A 21,034-nucleotide genomic window follows, 5' to 3' on the forward strand; every position below is an offset into this window, starting at 1 on the left:
GAATAAAAAAAATTGATTAACGAAAGTCATCCAGACGTTAAAAAACTTCTTAAGACTCTTTTGAAGTTGTCAAACAATTGGAATTCTTGAGCTGACTCAGGTGGGATATTCCAAGTTTGAAATCAGACCTCACCCATGGATTAAATAGGATATTGATATCCCTTGAATTACAAAGATGATGCGTAGACCAACCAGTGACGAAAGAGGGCGTAGTTTGTAGGGCTGTGGGAACATCCCCATGGAATCGAAGAAAAGTGAAAGACGCACGCGAAAGAATGTTGAGTGACTGTAAAACAAGTAATGGGTTAGTTGGATTAATTGTAGAGTAATTAATTGTATTTTTGTATTTCTATTAATTTTATTTCCACATTAATTGTATTTCTAGGATAAGTTTATTTGCTTTACCATATAACTTTGACAGTGGTTTCAAAAAAAAGAAAAAGTTGCCATGCATATAATTATTTGTCTTGCATGTGATTATTCGGGCTTGAAAATTGAATGAATGGAATGAGTAAACAGGGCCGCTGAGAAGAAGATGATAAACATCAGTCATGTGATAAACACGTGTCTGGGACGAGAACTGGTATGAGTTGTTGTTTTCTTTCTTATTCTTCTTTTTTCATAGCTTAGCATGTTATTCTTTTCCAATATCTATAAAAGTAGGTCACATAAACTGTCTAATATTTCCCTATATAGGCGGAATGCGAAAAACTAGCACTTTTCTTAAAATACTCGCCAATGCTAGCATTGGTGAAAAAGTTTTTTTTTCACTGTTGTACAGAAATATTTTCCCTGCTTTTAATTTTTATATCGTTTTAAATGTGATAGAAAGGCAGTGTAGTCCTTGAAAGTTTTTACGGTAAATGTCTCATTACGTTTACAAAGCGATCATTATTTCAAATGTAAGTAAAGTAATCGGATTTACGACGCTTCTTAACTACTAAGTTCGATGCGTCGGCCCTACAGTGTGTTGCTACAGCAATGCTCGATCTCCGAGTCTCGTATTACCAAGCTAAGGTAAAACCAACTGCACCACTACAGTACCATTACTCGAAAACTATTCCAGAGAAATGTAATTTAAAAGTTTGAAGAAAAAGCTCTTTTACAAAAAGTGTTATTTTCCTCCAACTGTTGAATTTTCTTTAGTTTTTTCCTCTAATATTTTTGTCCTGTGGGAGCTGACCTTTATTTTTGAATTTCCACTAGCATGGATAACTTATAAGTAGGAAAACTGGTGCTCGTGTCGAGGAAAAACTTTCAATGTCATGTAGCATATGGTAACACTTCGAATTTTTTCAAGCTCTGCAATCATTATTCTGTCAGGAGCTAAGATCAGAAACCTATTACTACCCAAATTAACACTAATCAAATTAATTATTATTATTATTACATTGAAAAATACCAAGCATCACTAGACGCTAGATGTGGTCAATAGTTTTTTTCCGATGTTACCGCCAGTTGACACTCTTGTAAATCACACATACTTTTTGACTCAAACTTTCATTCATTTTATCTTTAATCTACGCATATCCTAGGTTCTATCTAAGTTTATTTCTGGGTTACCACTGTTATGATTTCGCTTTTTATTTAAGCAACATGTTTATGAATTTTATTTTGCGAATTAAGCGTGTCAATGTTTGGTTTTATGCATCAATTTAGCTTATAGATGGTATATTTAATCGTCTACTTGTTTTTCTCTATTTTCTGTTTCTTTTTCTAATTCTTTTTTGTTTGTCTCGGTAGGCTAAAGTTGGTTTTTATGGTTAAATACCCATTCATTCAATAAATTCATTCATTATAGTCATTTGAACCATATTTCTGATAAAGCCCAAACGTCAAAAGTTTACTTCTTTGACAATAAGATGTGTGTTAATTTGTCAGCCAAAACTTTTAGGTACTTAAACAGATTCAGTGTTAAATATCCATGACCATCTTTCTTTAAAATTCAAAACTCCATAAATGAAATTCTCAACACCCTTAAGAGACTATGCCCTGACTCCACCAATTGACTGGAGCTACGAAACGCAACAAAAATTAAAGGATAAATGACCAAAACAAAGATTACAGGTAGCTTATAAGAGTGGAAAGTGGCAATGGTGTTAACAAAACAAATTACCAGCGTCATCTAGCATTTGGCAGTACTTGGCATTTTGTTCAGTGTGATAGTGAGAATAGTGAATCCAATTAGTATAATAGGTAAAATTAAGGTAGTAATAAGTGTCTGATCTCACTACCTGACAAGAAAACAGTAAAAAAACATGAAGAAATGCCACGCCTTGCCAAAAGCTAGATGGTGTTGATAGTTTTGTAGACACTAGTGCTAGTATTCATTCCTATAAATTACCCGTGCTCTTTGGAACAGAATAAATGTGACTACGGAGGGTATAACGCTAGTGATTGACTGTAGACAAGTTTAACATTGAACTTGATTGAAATATTACTGGTGCTTCGGCAATCTATTCCTAGATTGTCAAAGATCGTCCTTGTGGGCCAACCATCTAGAATGAAACGAAAAGCAGGCTGTCAATCACGCTAGTGATTGACTGTAGACAAGCTTAACATTGAACTTGATTGAAATATTACTGGTGCTTCGGCAATCTATTCCTAGATTGTCAAAGATCGTCCTTGTGGGCCAACCATCTAGAATGAAACGAAAAGCAGGCTGTCCCTTGAATGGGGTTGAAGGATGTTGTAAGGAAAGATACAAGGAAAATGAAAACTACTTGAGACAGTCTAAAATGATGGGCTTTGGATAGCTTGGAAAGGAGGACGAGTGTTCGTAGCTGTATTGGCCTCAGGCGGCTAGTAGCAGTCCAATCGTACTCTTACTGTGCAATTTTTAAAGATTTTCAATCATCATAGATTAGATGACAGTTCGAAACCTTGAACTTGGGAGGGTCTAAAAGTATAGGCTTTGAATCGCTTGGAATGGAGGACGAGCGTTCGTAGCTGTGTTGACTTCAGGCGGCTAGTAATTACAGTCGTAGTCCAATCGTATGTAATTCTTAATGATTATCAGTCGTCATAAGTTAGATGGCAGTTTGGAACCTTGAACTTATGCAGGCCATTTGAAATTCCAACACAATGACTTGGTAAACTTTACCCAGCCTACATGAAGAGGCTGAACAGGCTAACCTAGGATCCCATAACCTGGTATTTTTTACTGCACTTAGTAGTTTTAGTAAAATTCTAGTTGAGTGACTTCTTGCTATCTCAGAAAGGGGTTAGGTTAGAAAAATGAAACTTTCAGGGATGGGTCTACAGGCTAAATTATATCCCGGGAAGGTATTTTAAAGTACCCACCTCCACTCATCCCTCTAGAGAACATGAAATTTGCCTCCATGACAGATCTTTACCTGTTGAAATTTTGACAAAACAACATTTTCCCTTAATTTTCAGTTACCAGTTGCTTTTTCTCTGCCTGTAGTTCTGAAAATGCAATTCCTGTTATTTGAGTAGAATTCTAAGCCATATCAATGTTTTGGTAAAATTCTAGTTAATTGACTTCTTGCTATCTTGGAAAGGGTTTAGGTTAGGAAAATGAAACTTTCAGGGATGGGTCTACAGGCTAAAGTGTGTCCTGGGAAGGTATTTTAAAGTACCCATCTCCAATCCTTCTCCCTCTAGAGGGCCCTGAAATTTGCCTACATGACAGGTCTATTACCTATAGAAATTTTGACAAAACAACATTTTACCCTAATTTTCAGTTAGTAGCTGCTTTTTCTCTGCCTTTAGTTCTGAAAATACAATTCCTGTTATTTGAGTAGAATTTTGAGCCATATCAATCTTTTTTTTTAATTTAGGAAATTTATTTGCATATCTTTAAAACCTTATAAATAGGAATTGAGCAAAGTTATAAAGCTGAAAACAATTTTGTTGTACTTCAATTAAGCAGAAGATCTATTTTGCAAGGTTTCACTCTTATAACACACATATTTTTAAAGGTCATCAAAGTTCATGGCCCTCTAGAGGGAGAAGGAGTGGAGGTAGTTTCTTCAAAATACCTTCCCAGGACATACTTTAGTCTGTAGATTCATCCCTGAAAGTTTTATTTTCCTAACCTAAGCCCTTTCTGAGATAGCAAGAAGTCAATTAACTAGAATTTTACCTAATGTTTTTTTTTCCAAATTTAGGAAATGTATTTGCATATTTGTAAAACCTTATAAATTGGGATTGAGCAAAGATATGAAGCTGAAAACAATTTTATTGTACTTCATTCAAGCAGAAGATTTATTTTGCAAGGTTTCACTTTTATAACACACATATTTTTAAAGGTCATCAAAGGTCAGGGCCCTCTAGAGCAAGAGGGAGTAGAGGTAGGTACTTCAAATACCTTCCCAGGACATACTTTAGCCTGTAGACCCATCCCTGAATGTTTCATTTTCCTAACCTAACCCCTTTCTGAGACAGCAAGAAGTCAATCAACTAGAATTTTACTGATAAAATAGTCAGTAGTAACCAAAAGTTTAAAACATGTTTCTTAAAAAAGACAGTCTAGCCAGAAAAAATTACCATTTGTAGCTAATTCAGGAATAGAAATTATTATTTTCCTCAGTCTTGCAAGTTAAATTTTTTGTTTTGAAAACTAATTAGTAGGAATTGTTAAAGAGTCTGAAGCCCATCAAAATGACATCTGAATAAAACTGCAATCATTTTTGAGGGGTTTCTTGCTCTTTTTATAAGTTTCTGCAATTTTCCTTCTAATAACATTTTGCTATTAAGACAATAATTACCATTACTGAATCAGCTACAGATGGTAATTTTTTCTTACCAGCAAGTTTTTTTTAGAAACATGTTTTAAACTTTTGGTTACTATGGGTGTTTTGAACCCATTAAGGACTCACAATGTAATTCTCCCTAGTGGTGATTACTGAAATATGAAAGAGCATAAAAAAGCCATAAAGTGATATATCTTTGACTGAAATATCCTAGTTAAGACACTATAATCCTAGTTAACATATTTTGCAGGGGGAGAGCCTTTATCTTCACTGCTTTCACTGACCTGAACAACTGTTTTGGGTCATGAAACTATTGTTAATAGATGCATTTGACTTTTTGAACATCTTTTCTCTCTTGCAAAACTACTGCAAACTCACCATTATGGAGTTATTACATATTTGCACATTAGGGGGGGGGGGAAGCATAGCATACATTAAATACAGCAATGGTTAGTTTATGTATTTAATATGTGCTATGCTTTACCCCCACCCCCCCTAATGTGCAAATATATAGCCCAAATTTGTTTCCAAACTATTACAAATCTGTGATTTCAAATATCCAATCAACAAAAATGGAAATGATTGCAATTCTATATGTGTAAATACAATAATATTTGGGCTGGAATCACTCCATAATGGTGAGTTTGCAGTAGTTTTGCAAGAGAGAAAAGATGTTCAAAAAGTCAAAATGCATCTATTAACAATAGTTTCATGACCCAAAACAATTGTTCAGGTAATATCAACATTGACTAGTGAAGCTGCCCAACTGATCATTCTTTTTGTCACCCAACATCACCTTTTCATCTTTACTCATTCCTAGCTTTAATGACTTAGAAATCTTAACATTAATTTTCAAATGTGTTCTAGCACCCTGAACTCACAAAACCTCTAAAAATTCATTCATTTTGCTCATAATTTCATCTAGGATGCTTAAATCATCATCATAATCTAAGTACAAGAGAGTTTTTTTTTTTCATTTGATTCTGTGGTCTCCCAATGCCTTTCCTGTGCTCCTTAAGACAAAATCCATCCAAATGATCCATATAAAGGGGGATAGAACACAACCTTGCTTAACTCCTGATTTAATACAAAATCATCTGCTAACCTCATTTCCTACCTTAACCACAGCAGTATCATTCTCAGGCATAGCCTAGTACTAGTCATTTGTCTGGTTTACCATACCAGACTTAGAGAATGGACAAAAATATTGGTAAAATTCTAGTTAATTGACTTTTTGCTATCCCAGAAAGGGCTTAGATTAGGAAAATGAAACTTTCAGGGATGAATCTACAGACTAAAGTATGTCCCAGGAAGGTATTTTGAAGCAACTGCCTCCACTCCTTCTCCCTCTAGAGGGCCCTGACCTTTGATGACCTTTAAAAATATGTGTGTTATAAAAGTGTAACCTTGCAAAATAGATCTTCTGCTTGAATGAAGCATAACAAAATTGTTTTCAGCTTCATAACTTTGCTCAATTCCATTTTAACAGGTTTTAAAGATATGCAAATACATTTCCTAAATTTTGAAAAAAAACATTGATATGGCTCAAAATTCTACTGAAATAACAGGAATTGCATTTTCAGAACTAAAGGCAGAGAAAAAGCAACTAGTAACTGAAAATTAAGGTAAAATATTGCTTTGTCAAAATTTACATAGGTATATACCTGTCATGTAGGCAAATTTCAGGGCTCTCTAGAGGGAGAAAAAGTGGAGGTGGGTACTTTAAAATACCTTCCTGGGATATACTTTAGCCTGTAGATCCATCCCTGAAAGTTTCATTTCCTAACCTAAACTCTTTTTCTGAGATAGCAAGAAGTCAATTAACTAGAATTTTACCTATTTTATCTTTTGGTGCCCTATAAAGAGTTTATATTTTTTGACCAATGAATAAGTTGAACATACCACTTGCTGCCTTTTAAACTGCCTCAAAATTTACCAGAGCTTCAAATAGAATTTACCCCAGAAACAATAATTAAACTATGAAAGAGCACAAGAAAAGGAATTAAGGGATGTTTCACTTTCATCCTAGCTAAATTATGTTATAAATTGCAAATTTACCCAAAAGAAAACGAAGTTTCTTCAATTCTATCATATCTTACCTTTTTTCTCAATATATTAGAAGCAGAATTCTTTTAATAACTGCTTACTCTCTTCTAAGCTGGCTTAATTACTTTTTGGTTTATGAATTATCATTATTCATGTTAATGCAAGTGGATTCACCTACTGAGTCAAAGCTCAGACCACATGGGCCAATTGCTTCAACACCTCTCATCCCGACCCTCCCACCTCCCCTGAAGTGTCTCCAGCCAGTATCTGGCCCAAACTGGATATTCTTCTATTGGACACTTTTTTGTTTTCTTGACCAATTAACATCTTTGGTGAAGTGGTAATCAGCATTTCCAATTTTAGTTCCTGGTTCCAATTTCAAATTTTTTGCTGGTTCCTGCTTTGTTCCTGGTTCCAATTTCCCATTTTCTGCTCGGGGATCCTCATTTTCCATGGGGAGAGAATTTTTCTGAGGAAATTTTACACTGGGGGAATTCGCTAGAATTCCCATACAACATCTGTTTATGTCTTGCTTTCTCTTTGCCGACTCAATATCATGTGTATAGATGTTAAGGATAATTGTCTGGGGTAAAGTATTTCAATTTTAAAATGACTCCAATTCCTGTAATGTCTTCAATAACTAATTGTGTTTCAGCCTATTTCAGTCAAAGAAGATGTTTGTTTAGTTCAGTTTCATTTTAATAGTAAAATAAGTTACAAAATGTCCTGAGCCTGGCTGAGAAGACAAATTCATAATGCACAGGATGGAAAAAAAACTTCTTTAAATAAATACTACATTCATACTTCACTACATGTAATTCAAACAAGTTTAATTAAACATATTCCCCCGTCAATTGCCTGGTCAACGACACCACCCGTTGACTCGTCCAGCAAAATAAACATAAAAATAAATAAAAGATACCAAGAACCCTAGAGAATGCCCAGGTCCAGTATCATTAAAACCAGATAAAATGGGAATAAACTTAACATCCCAAAGGCAACCCCCACCAACCAACAACAATTCACTTATCACAAAAATTTTTCAATAAATCAACATAAATTTAAGTTTTCGTTTAGCTGTTTTAATTGATTTTGAAGCATCCAATTTAGACATGTAAATATTCCAATACTGAATTACCGAGTTTTGAAGTGAAAATTTCAACATTCAATTTATTATTATTGGCTGATATAATTTATTGAAATTTCTAGTTAGATGTCCGTGGTCAATACTTTTAAGTGGGAAAAGGTTCAAGGAACAATAAAATGAGGGAAGCAAACTACAGTCATACTTCAGTTTGAAGAGGATAGATTCAACCATCACAAAATGTCTTAAAGGAAGAATATTAAGGAAACAATACAGAGAATCAGCTGACGACTTTGCTGGATATAATATAGGGGAAGGCAAGTAGCTCTGAAGGACCTGCAAAGTTAAAAAGAATTAAACTTTGAAATTACTTCCTCTATTTCTTTACATCATGCCATCATGTGCCAATTCTGTTCTGCCCTCTCAAGGGAAACTCTAAAGAGATGGGAAAGAAAGGCAATAGTTTTTAACTAGTCATTGATGTACCAGCCTTAGCTGCTTCATATGCCGGCTTGTTACCTGTTATCTTAGAAAGTCCCAGGGTTCACAATGGTGTAATAAGGTTGTTGTAGGAGGCTAGTCTGTTTAAGGCTTTGTGGCACTTTAATTCACTTTTTGTCTGCTCTTAATATTCTCAAGAATCTTAAGACTTGCTTGGCTATCAGTTATGATACAAATGTTCCCTTCTATGCTTTTTAATTTCTCTAATTTTTTAGCTGTCTGTTCTTTCCTTATCAGTTCAGCCTGGAAGATCATTGAAAATTCCCCTAAGTGATAATTTTTAACCTTCTCATTTAAATCTGAGGTATTATGGTACATTCCTGCTCCTGCTTCCAATTTTACATGGGTCTGTGACCATTGTTGTAACAGATTATTTGGTTATTTTTTATGGAGCAGTACAATTTCCTGAACTATTTATTTCTGTTTATAACTATTAAAAGTGGTCTTGCTGGTTTGATCATTGGAATAATATTATCCTTGGATATTTGTAACTCTCTATACTTAGGCTAAGCAGTACTGGGTTGCATGTGTCTACGTGTCTGTTGGTTTTCCAACTCCATAACTGCTGTCTCTAACTATTGGTCAGCAATTTTTAACCTGACAGCACTTTTTATTGCTTGTTCCTCTAGAAAACTCTTTATAGGTTGAAATCCTGCACGTGGCCTAGTTCCATGGATAAAGTGGTAGTTCTATAGTACACTAATGTGATCATTAGGTGAGAAAGTCTTTGTACCTTTCTCAAAGGGGTTTTATGTGCCTGAATTCAGGTCAAGGTGACCCAGGACCCTCCTGGGTCACTTACTATCCCATTACTTGAATTAATACCCCATGTAGATGCATGATCTTGCTTGGAACTAAGTCACAGCGCTTCACCAGTATTCTCTGGCACTGGAGTAGGGAAGCTGTGGCTTTTGACTTTGTGTAATGGGCTTTCCAGGTCAACTATTGATCCATTATGATTCCCAAGTTTTTCACTTCTTCCTTGAGTTATATTTGGTGATCATACATATTTCAAGTAGAAGGTGCTTTCATATTTTTTACTTGTAAATACTACTGTGTCACTTTTCTCTGGAGTAAAATGCAGATTATGTTTTTATGTCAATGTGTGAAGCATATTGAGCATTTGCTATCCTAATTCAAACACAGTTTTCATTTGTTTGCCTAATAGGAGAGACAGTGGGTAATTGATGTATTCCTGAATGTACCCAGAATGCCATTTAAAAAGACTCAAAGTATTATTCATGATAAGTTTCCACATAAATGAAGAACTTACTCCTCCTTGGGGGCTGTCTTTCAGAATAGCTCTGATATTTTTAGTCCTTTTAGCTCAATTATCATTAGCCAGTCTGTGAATATATAGGGATTCGAATTTTGTATAGTTTTTTCCATTTTCTTGCATGGACCTCACTATGGATTCAAAAGTGGGACCAACAAACCATCTATGTCTAGAAAAATGCCTAAGACATATTCTTTGATTCCCATTGCTTGCTCTATGCACCAAACCAGTTGATGCACACTTCTTTCTTTTGACCATCTGGTTCTAAAACCTGTCTGATTTTAGAATATTGGATTTTATTTTCAGAATTGATTATAAGGTAGCAACAAATTAAGTCTTCATCTCTTTCAGCTGAAAGGATGTCAGTTTAGCCAACCTATTTGATTCAAATAATCTACTTTCTAAGACTTGGGTGTAAAGAAAACATTCTTGGTTTTAGCTATATCTTAGGAATATAGCCTGAAGTGAGACTTCCCTTAGCAATACAAAAATATTGGGGTTGTATTTTACCCCATCATTTTTTGGAGCATAACTGTAGAAATTCTGTTATCACCTAAGGCTTTAAACAGTCAATATCACCTATGTTTTTCTTGACCCAGTCAACTCAGAATACATAAATTATTAATTGTTTCACCAAAGGTGCCTTGGAAATGAACCTAGAAACAGAAAATGAAATTATATAAAATACTAAATACAGTTACTTTTAAATACCAAAACTTACTTACCTTAGACGACTATCTGACTGTTGAATCTCAGGTAAATAATTTTATATTTTAAATTATAACCAGCAAAGGGATCCAGCTTACTTGCCAGGGTTTTGACTTTTTCCTCCAAATGTTCTCTGAAAAGTAATGTAGAAAAAAAACGAAATTAATTAAATACTAAAGACAGTTATTTTTAAATAGCATAACTTACTTACCTCAGACGTTAATTTTTCTGATTGTTGAATCTCCTGTAGATAATATTATAATATTTCCAAATGACTCTCATCAGCAAAAGCTACTTACTGGAGACCCCATTTTATCCTCCAATGGTGCCTTGGAAATGAACCTAGAAAAAAAAATTAACAAAATACCAAGGACAGTTGCTTTTAAATACCAAAACTTACTTACATGAGATGTAACTATTTCTGATTGAATCTCAGGAAAGTAATTTTATATTTCAAAATGACTATCACCAGCAAAATTACTTACCTGAGATCCCCATTCGTTTCGCCAATGGCGCCTCAGAAATGATCCTAGAAACAGAAAATAAAATTATATAAAATACTAAAGATAGTTACTTTTAAATACCGAAACGTACTTACCTTAGACGACTATCTGACTGTTGAATCTCAGGTAAATAATTTTATATTTCAAACTGACCATAATCAGCAAAGAACTTACCTAAGATTTTCACTTATTCAACCCATGGTGCATTGGAAAAGAACCAAGAAAAGGAATATAAAAATAATAAAATACTAAAGACTGTTACTTTTAAATACCAAAAGCTCCTTACCTGAGACGTGACTATTTCTGATTGTTGAACCTCATGTAAGTAATTTCATATTTCAAAACGACTATCATCAGCAAAAATTACTTAACTGAGATCCCCAGTCGTTTCACCGATGATGCCTAGGAAATGAACCTAGAAAAAGGAAATCAAAGTAATAAAATACTGAAAATAGTTAGCCTACTTTTAGATACCCAAACTTACTTACCTGAGACAAAACTTCTTCTGATTTTTGAAAATCAGGTAAGTAATCTTCTGTTTTAAAATGCCTTTCATAAGAAAAAATTACTTACCGGAGACCCCTTTTGTTCCACCAACGGTGCCTCAGAAAAGAGCCTCGGAAAATAAAATAAAATTTATATAATACTAAATACAGTTATTTTTAAGTACCAAAACTTATTTACCTGAGACATAACTATTTCTGATCGTTAAATCTCGGGTAAGTAACTTTGTATTTCAAAACGTCTATCATCAGCAAAAATTATATACATGAGGTCCCCGCTTGTTTCTCCAATGATGCCTCAGATATAAACCTAGAAAACGAAAATGAAATAAATAAACACTACAGATAGTTACTTTTAAACACCAAAATTTACTTACCTGAAAGGCAACTATTTCTGATTATTCAATCTCAGATAAGTAATTTTATATAATTTAAAACAAATATCATCAGCAAAAATCACTTACCTGAGATCCCCGCTTGTTCCTCCAATGGTGCCTCGGAAAAAAACTAGAAAAAGAAAATGAAATTAATAAAATACTAAAGACAGTTGCTTTTAAATACCAAAACTTACCTCAGACATAACTATTTCTGATTGTTGAATATCAGGTAAGTAATTTTATATTTCAAAACGACTGTTATCAGAAAAAAAACTACTTACCTGACATCCCCACTTGTTCCTCCAATAGTGCCTCGGAAAAGAACCTAGAAAAAGGAAATAAAATGGATAAAATACTAAAGAATTTATTTTTAAATACCAAAACTTTCTTACCTGAGAAGTAACTAAATATGATTGATGTATCTCAGGTAAGTAATTTTTGATTTCACAAAGACATCAGCGAAATTATCTACCCAAGATCCCCATTTGTTTAGCCAATGGTGCCTCGGAAATGAACCTTGAAAAGAAAAGAAAATTAATAAAATACTAAAGATTGTTCCTTTTAAATACCAAAATTTACTCACCTGAGACGCACCTGTTTCTGATTGTTGAATCTCATGTAAGCAATTTTTTATCTAAAAACGACTATCATCTGAGATCCCCACTTGTATTGTCAATGGTGCCTCGGAAATGAACCTAGAAGAAGAAAATGAAATTAATAAAAGACTAAAGACCATTACTTTTAAATATCGAACTTACTTACTCAAGACAGCTATTTCTGATTGTTGAATCTCAGATAAGTAATTGTTTATTTCAAAACAACTATCATTAGCAAAAATAACTTACCTGAGATCCCCACTTTTTCCTCCAATAGTGCCTTGAAAAAGAACCTAGAAAAAGAAAATAAAACAGATAAGAAGTATAAACAGAATAAGAAGTTGCTTTTAAATACCAAAACTTGCTTACCTCAGACATAACTATTTCTGACTGTTGAATATCAGATAATTAATTTTATACTTCAAAACGACAGTCGTCAGAAAAAATTACTTACCTGAGATCCCCACTTTTTCCTCCAATAGTGCCTTGGAAAAGAACCTAGAAAAAGAAAATTAAATTAATGGAATATTAAAGGCAGTTACTTCTAAATATGAAAACTTGCTTACCTGAGACGTAACTATTTCTGATTGTTGAATCTCTGATAAGTAACTAAATTTCAAAATGACCATCATCAGAAACAAGAGCTAAATGCTCATATGGCACTTGTGACGAGGCCGGAAGAGCCAAGAGCTCATATGGTCTGCCAATCTTAACAGCCAATCTTAACTATCAGTTTTCATTTTTACTGTCCTTGGTACTCTAAATAATTTCTTTGTCCATTTATAATTGAAATGACATTAAACTATTGAAAGCGGGTAAAATTTTCATTTCATTTCAATTATAAGCGGAAATTATTCACATATGCTGAAACCTCTGAGGTCTTCCTATGTTTTTTTATCTCAAGGTTATCTGCTTTTGTTTACTTTGCCTAGAATATTTCATGATTTAGCAATTATTTTTAAATTCGCATCAGAATGAAAAATTCGATTACCACTAATGGTACCTAGGGGTTAGAGGGGGTTTTTAGGGGAGAGAGAGGGGTTACTTGGCCCGGGTGCAAAATTTCAAATAATTATTCCAACCGTTATAATCATTTCGCAATTAAAAAAGAAATATATTAAAATAAAGTAGAGAGAGCAGTTGGCACCAAGTATAAGCAAATTGAATCCGAAATTTTCATTTTTCTATGTCTTCAACACCTTTTCTTGAAAATAAATATAAGTAGACGGAATTTAATTAGTTTTAGAGGGCAAATAATTAGAAGCAATCATTTGGGACAAGATAATTAATAATTTTGTAGTGGCTAAAGTAAGTAAAGTCAGACTTAAATAAATTTAACATTGTGTTAATAAATGAAAATTTTGTTAAAATTTGGCCTGAAAATTTTTGGGAGATGCGAGGGGGGCTAATCAAAATTTGGGCCGGGGTGCAAGAGAGGCCAGAACCGCCATTGCTAGTCCAGTCCAAAGAGGAGGGGAAATTTTTAAGGGTTGGATAATCGGGTTTCGGTTCTTAAGGGGTTTCGTAGGATAGTATTTATTTCTAAATTCGCATCAGAAAGAAAAGTTTGGCTTAGAACGAGCAAATATTTAGCTTTAATCCTATTGCATTGTAGGCTAACTATATCAAATATCCAATTTTTATTAAAATTTTCTTCTTTCGAAGAAACTTTTTCGATAATGGATACACCCTTTGATAGAGACTCAAACGCTGAAGCGAAAATATCAACGTCAAACCGTCGTCCCCGTCGCCAAAGACGTTGTCCTCGTGTAAACATTTGTAAAAATTTGTAAAAATTTTCAAAAAAATTTTTTTTACAAATTGTCCTCGTGTAAACGGAAAATAATACCAAATTCTTATGAAAATACAAAACTAATCGTCAGAGAAGCTTGAATGCTTCGACGCCAGAATTCTAAAAAGTTATTAACAGTAGAATCCCTCAGTTCGGCTTCCGACTGGCTCGTTTGTGCGTTATGAAGAGCTTCATTGGATTTATTTATATTGTCTAATCACTCAGAATCTTAAAAGGAGACTAGGGTTGTGTGAGGGGAGGGTGGTCATACTCAAAGAAATGATTTCCAGACCTTTGAATTTCTTTGAACAAAATGGCTATCTCAAAATTTTGACTGGATGCATTTGAGGAAATGGTGAGCGAGGGAGGGGAGTTAGTTTCCCTCCAATCACTTTGGACTATTAAGACAAGCCAATATATCAGACAATATAATATTGCTGCTCAAAACTGTTGATGATACTCAGACGAGAGGGGTGTCCAAATATTTGTCGACTGGGCGAGCTTAAGCCCATGTACTTTCTTATATAATTTCCTGTATAGCCCTTTATATATGCTTTATTTACATTCCCTTTATTTATATAAGCCCTTTATATATTTCTTTATTTATACTTTCCTTTATAGCCTTTCCTTTATAGCCTATATACTTTCCGACTTTCATCTGAAAACTTCTGTTTTCATCTGTAAAGTTGGCTTTACTAAGTTTTTGCAGAAATTTTGCGTTCAAATAGCATAAATATCAAGACAAATAGATAAGATTTTTTCAATAATATTTATACTCGTCAATAGGAAATGGGATACTGAAGTGGCAATGTCAAGACCCAAACCATTTTGACACGTTATCCCTACGTAAATGGAAAATAAAATAAATCAATCAGTAAAATAACTCACGCAATTCTCATAATGAAAGTATGACAAACAATAAAAATTAGAACAGCCTCTGCGTCACTACTTAGAATTTCCGCTAAGACTGGGAGAATATAACTGACTATCGACTGATAATTGGTCATAAGTTGAGCAATTTCTTGTTAAAACATTGACTGTTCTGGCAGCTGTTGAGAATCCCCTATTATTGATATTATCTTTAAAATTCCAAGGACAATGAAGATTAAATCTGATTGTTTCAGTTGATGAAGTGGACTCTTTGACAACCGTAAATATCTTTGAAAAAAGGGAGTTTGCTTTTAAATTAAAAAGATCCATATAAGTAGCTATGCAGTTTTGATAGTTTTAGGTGCCAAATTAAAAAAGAAAAGAAATTAGGGGAACGTTGTAAGTCCGCGTTCAGGTGGGGGTTGGAAGTTAAGAGATTTTACTCCCAGAAATGTTTGTCCGACTCGTAACAACGTAACTAAAAGGAATACAAATAACTTTTTTATACATTTTTAAAAGATTTTTTGTACCCCCCCCCAAAAAAAAAAAAAAAAATCCTGAATACGTTCTTGGAACGTTTAAAACCTAGCCTACCTTTTGGGACTGACCACTATTTTTAGAACTCAGAATGTTTCATGAAATTCCTATAAACTTTCTTGAAATTTGATTTTCGTCTGAAAACATCATGGGTGGAAAAATAACATAGTATTTAATGGATTAAATGCCTAAGAACTGTAACGTTTCTGATATATATAATTCCTAAATAACTGTCAACTCAAAAATTGAGTGGGCTAATTCCGTTTTGTTTTTATTTTTTCTATATTAATTCGTGGGAATGATTTTTGGCAATGAAATGTCCCCAATTGTATTAGTATTGACCAAAATGACTATTGATTGTTAAAAAAAAAATAACCAAAAATAATAACATTTTTTTATACCAAAATGATTCTAATTCTTTACTCATCCATTTTACAAGATTACAATCTGTTTAAAAAATAACTGTTAAATAATTATAAAAATAAAAATCAATAATTATAATAAAAAAAATATTAATAGATAATTAATAATAAATAAAATAAATATTAATACAAATAAATAATTATAAAAAATATCAGTTAAAGAAAAACCGTTAAATAATTATAAAATAATTATTCCAAAATGACTGTTGACAGTTAAAAAAATAATTTCAGGCAATGAAAATTAAAAAAAACCCTAAACAATTTTTTTTCTACCAAAATGATGCTGAAAAATAACTAAATTGTTGTGCCTCAAATAAAATTTTCGATTGGTCAATTTTATCGGAACAAATAATTGTTGCCATTTCCATCTTTGGTTTATTTAAATAGGTCCATGTTAATGAAACAAAATAAACTTATGATTAACAACTGAACCTGCTCAAAAACAGTGATTAGAAATGTTCTGATTTCTATTCAGACATATTATTATGCAATAAATGTGTTGATTTTGGTGGGAAATCGGTTAAGGGCTTTTGTCTGAAATTTTCATTTCCTCTTTTTTTTATTTGTAGTCTAGGCCTCTAGCCTTGTGGGGGTTATAATATTGCATATAATATGTCATGTGTGTATATGTGCTAGGAAACATATATATCTGAACAAATATTATCTTATCTATTGCATACGATTTCAAAGATAATGGGCCTCATTTATTCGAACTGAAAAAATATAAAATATTTTAAAATATTTAATATTAAATATTTAATATTAAATTTAATATTAAATATTAAATATTTAAAAAAATATTTTATACGAACTGAAAAAAACACACATGGTGCCCTTGCATACGTCATCCGATATCCGAAAAAAATATAGAGTTTATTTTAACCCTGACTGCAGTGCAGTGTACTGTTTGTAGCTAAAAGTAATTTCTTTTTAATTATTAGGTCTTATTCCCAAATGGAAGTTCAGCCGAGTTGAAACAGATCTCAAATTTCTTCAAAATCTGAAACTAAAACTTTCTTCAAAAAAAAAAGTCTCCCTTTGTACGGAATCAGAAAGAAGAGCTATTCTGTACAGATCATCCAGTAGGACTGAGAAAGGATTAACAGATACTTAAGAGGCAAAACTGTTACAAGTGTCAAAAACAAATATCACTATTGCCATCTAGCGTTTTGTGACCTTGTTTGACCAAAAACTCTTCTATACTGGTTTTTTCAGTTACTTTACAGTTCAGGGGAGGATAACGAAAACTTTTTTCTTTCCGTAATAAGCCAACCAGTTTAAAGGTAACTAGCCTACTTGAGCTACCTAGATTTTCTCAGGCTATCCTAGGCCTACTTTGTGCAGACTAGATTTTGACTTGAAATAATTCTTGAAAAAAAAGAGAAATTTCATCTTAATTCTTTTGTATTGTAGATCAATCAAACCAGTTTGACGGTTTGCTCAGTTTCCTTTCAAATTTTCGACTTAACGAATTTGCCAGCCGGTACACTGTCAGTGGCGCTAGTGATTGTTTTAATCACTATCTTCCAGTGTCAAATTGCGAACAGCAATTCTTGTAATTTTTTTTTATCTTATTTGGAACTGATAAAAATAAACGGTACAGGTAATATAAGCCAATAAAGAATAATTAACTTCTTTTTTTTTAGGTTTCATTCCCAGATGGAAGCTATAGAAGCTTTGAAATGAATGATGTATACCTAGCAGAATGTTTGCCTGAACATATTCAGAAGAAGATTATTTCACGGTGAGCAGCACTTGGGTATTTAGTTCATTTAGTCATTCATCCCTAGAGAGGGTGGGTATACCCCCCTCCGCCCCACTTCTTCATCTACAACATAAGTTATAATCAGCAAGTCAAAGATAATGTTTTAGGTTGCTGAGGCTGATAGTACATACTAATAAGGGCAAAAATAATAACGACCTGAGATAGAAATTTTGCTTTTCTGTAAGAAACCAAACTTTTGACAACCTTTTACCATTTAGTGTATTTTTTTTCTCTCTTTCGAATGATCTATATAGGACCCTCTGGCGTTTGGCTACAGAAAATTAAGTTTTGTCCTAATCGACTCATTAGCCCTTTTCCTTAGAATCAAATTATCATATCTGGCTTATCATTTACAGTAGAAGAAAAAGATTGAAAAGAAAAAAATTATTAGAAGATTAAAAAAGATTAGAAGAAAAAAAAAGTAGAAGAAAAAATTGCACTGATGCAATTTTATTAACCTTTATCTTGTTAACTAATTGTATTAATTTTATTAACAGATTTAATTAATTCTATTAACATCTGAGAATGAGCAGTCGAAAAAGAAGTCTTCGTTCAAAATTTTTAACTGTTTTTTTCCGGTGAAGTAAAGTAATTTCTTTCTTACATCGTAATCATTTAACAATTATTAAACTTTGTGTGAGACTTAAAAATCCTGAAAATTTTGGTGATTGAGTTGGAACAACTTATCATAGGTTCATAAATATCGAGTGTATCAATTTGTTGTCTTGTGTTCTGCATTATCTTCAATTTACTTCCCTTTTTGTTTTATATGCTGTTCCGACATCTGAAGAGCTCATGTGAGAACTAACAATTGAGAATAGTGTAATTTTGAGCATTAAATATCGTTAAGATATTTTACTTGGAAAATAGACTGGCTTTTTGTAATGATTTCAAATATGTAAAATTCATTAGGTTTAATGTTGCCCATCGGAATCTACCAGCCTGAGAAAACTTATCTTATTTTCAAAAAGGGAAGAATTATCTCCAAAAAGCCAAATGATCTTACTGAAATGTCACACCATCACATTAAGCATATCAGAGAATCCTACTAATAAGTTTTGAAGGTCATATCTACGTAATGTGGATTTTAGTTAACAGAAAGACCATGTTTTTTTTTTTTTTTTTTTTTGTTTTTTTTTTAAGGGTGATCGTATTGATCCAATGGTGTTAGAAGGTAAGAACAGGGCTCATTTAAACGGAAATCAGAGGTTCTTGTACCCTTTTTAAGTGACTAAATAGATTTGAGGACAACTAGCCTCCCTCTCATGCCTCTTTTTCCCCCAAAGACATGCAATCAAAAATTTTGAGATAGCCATTTGATTCAACATAATTGAAAGTGTCGATAACTATGCCTTCAGGAATGACATGGCCTCCATAATCCCTGGGAATCGGCTGTAAGTTACGCTATTTGCTATTGGGAAATATACACAAATTCTTGGAGGTGAATTCCCTGCGGGGGATGATTTTCTATTGGGGGAAGTTTCTGTAGGGAGGAAATTTTCCAGAGGAAATTTATTAGGTTGGGGGGTTATTTCTTGACATGATTTGAAAAGTGGTCAAAAATTAAATATGAAAATGTAAGTTTTTTAGCTGAAAGAAAGGAGCAATAGTAGAACTTAAAATAATAAAAAAATTATTCCTTTTATGTGGTGGGCTGTCTCTTCCTCAACCTTCGCTTTCTACGTAAAAGTTTTACCTTTTCGCACAATTCTCTAAGAAAGACTGGTCAAACACAAGGGCTATTAAATTTAAAGGAGAATTGTTTTTAAAGAACTATAAGACTTTGGCGTAAAGAGCGAGGGTCCAGGAAGGGTGCAGTCCACCTCATATACGGAAAATTTTTGTTTAAAATGTAAAGCGAACTGCATATCTGAAAGCTCCTTCTGCGAAAATAAAGACAGCACCAAAATACTACCGCTACTATTAATAACAATTCACTGCAGTCCTAAGTCACCTTAGGACAATACAGCTGTGCATGCTCTCCCTTCGCCCCAATCTATTCAGACCTTCACTCTTTACCCCCCCCCCCCCTGTATGAAAAAAAGCAAGTATCAACCATTTAATTTTATAACATTTGAACCGTTTTCAAAAGAATGATCATTAGGGTAATGTATATTCTGTCCCACTTCAATCCACCCTATCTACATTGACTTGTTGATTCTTCCTTTGAGAACAGCTTAGAAAATGCAGATTAATAATTATTTCAGAGGTTTGAAAAGTTCAGATATGACCTTTGCGTGGAAACGAAGATTTTAGGTGATCTAGTTGATTAGACGGTCATAGAGGATTAGTATTCTTCTTTCCGAAGGTCAAGATTCTCCCACAAGCTCCTTAAGCTCCACAAGCTCATGTAGTTTAATTGTTTGATGTTTGTTTTTCTTTCTCTTGAATTGGGGACTAGTAATAGTCTTATATGTTTCCCAGCTTTAAGTCAATGCAAACAATTGGCTTAAAATCACAGTTTTCTCAAACGAATCGAAGGGAATTCTTGAAAATTACTCCAAGGATTTAAAACGAACACCTTAAAAGGATATATTACCTTAAAATCCCTTTTCGAGTCTTGATATTGGCTGACAATGACAAAGAGAAAAGGCCCATTAGCGGATTCTCCCAGGGAACTTACCATCATCGAGAGCTTTTCGGAATTTGTGGTTTGACAATGAAATTTTAGAAAAGACAGTGAAGTTTTTACGTCTTTTTTGTTGACAACTTGTCAACCAAAGAGAGCAGCACTGCAGGGAACTCCCAATGCAACTAAATTGCTCAAATAATATTTCTTTTGAGTTGATTTTTAGCGGTTTCCTAGCATATATACTAGAACACATTTTGGAACTCCCATTTCCCATTCTGATGATGTAAGTTTCATTAAAACTGAATGTTTCTATTTCCGGCACAAAGCGTGAGAATTCAAATGGTTCTTTAAGATTCCATGGAATTTGTGCTGACTGCTCTTTTTTTTGAGCTCGTACAAGATATGGCAAGACCGCCCAATCGTTTCTAGATAAATCATCAACACAAAACTAAACAGTTTATAACGAACGAGACATTGTGATACTTTAAGGAACCTCATCACCTTAAAAGGTAGGTTTAAGCCAAAAAAAGCTAAATTTTCTTGTAATTCAACAATGAGGACCATGATGTTTGCCTTTTTCTTTTATTGATTATCTGCTTTAGGTGCTAAAATGTGCCATATAAATTATATTTGGCCCTATTGTATAATGTTAATTTTGGATAGAAATATTATGCAATGAAGTACTTACTTAATCCTCATGCTGGGGTGGTGTTGAGAGCGTCGTCAGCCATCTTAGCGTGGGGTGGTCTGCAGCAAGGACCTCT

General features: G+C 33.4%; 1 long non-coding RNA gene across 1 annotated transcript in view; it reads left to right on the plus strand.

Annotated features, from left to right (window-relative positions):
• Positions 1–2,784: 2,784 nt before the first annotated feature.
• Positions 2,785–21,034, plus strand: part of LOC136041758 (uncharacterized) — a 30,384-nt gene continuing 12,134 nt past the window's right edge. The window contains exons 1-2 of the long non-coding RNA XR_010621100.1: positions 2,785–3,153; positions 17,580–17,677. This is a non-coding gene — a long non-coding RNA (uncharacterized LOC136041758). The remainder of the gene's footprint in view (positions 3,154–17,579; positions 17,678–21,034) is intronic.

Source organism: Artemia franciscana, unplaced genomic scaffold (assembly GCF_032884065.1).
Source record: "Artemia franciscana unplaced genomic scaffold, ASM3288406v1 PGA_scaffold_365, whole genome shotgun sequence".
Classification (NCBI taxonomy): domain Eukaryota; kingdom Metazoa; phylum Arthropoda; class Branchiopoda; order Anostraca; family Artemiidae; genus Artemia; species Artemia franciscana.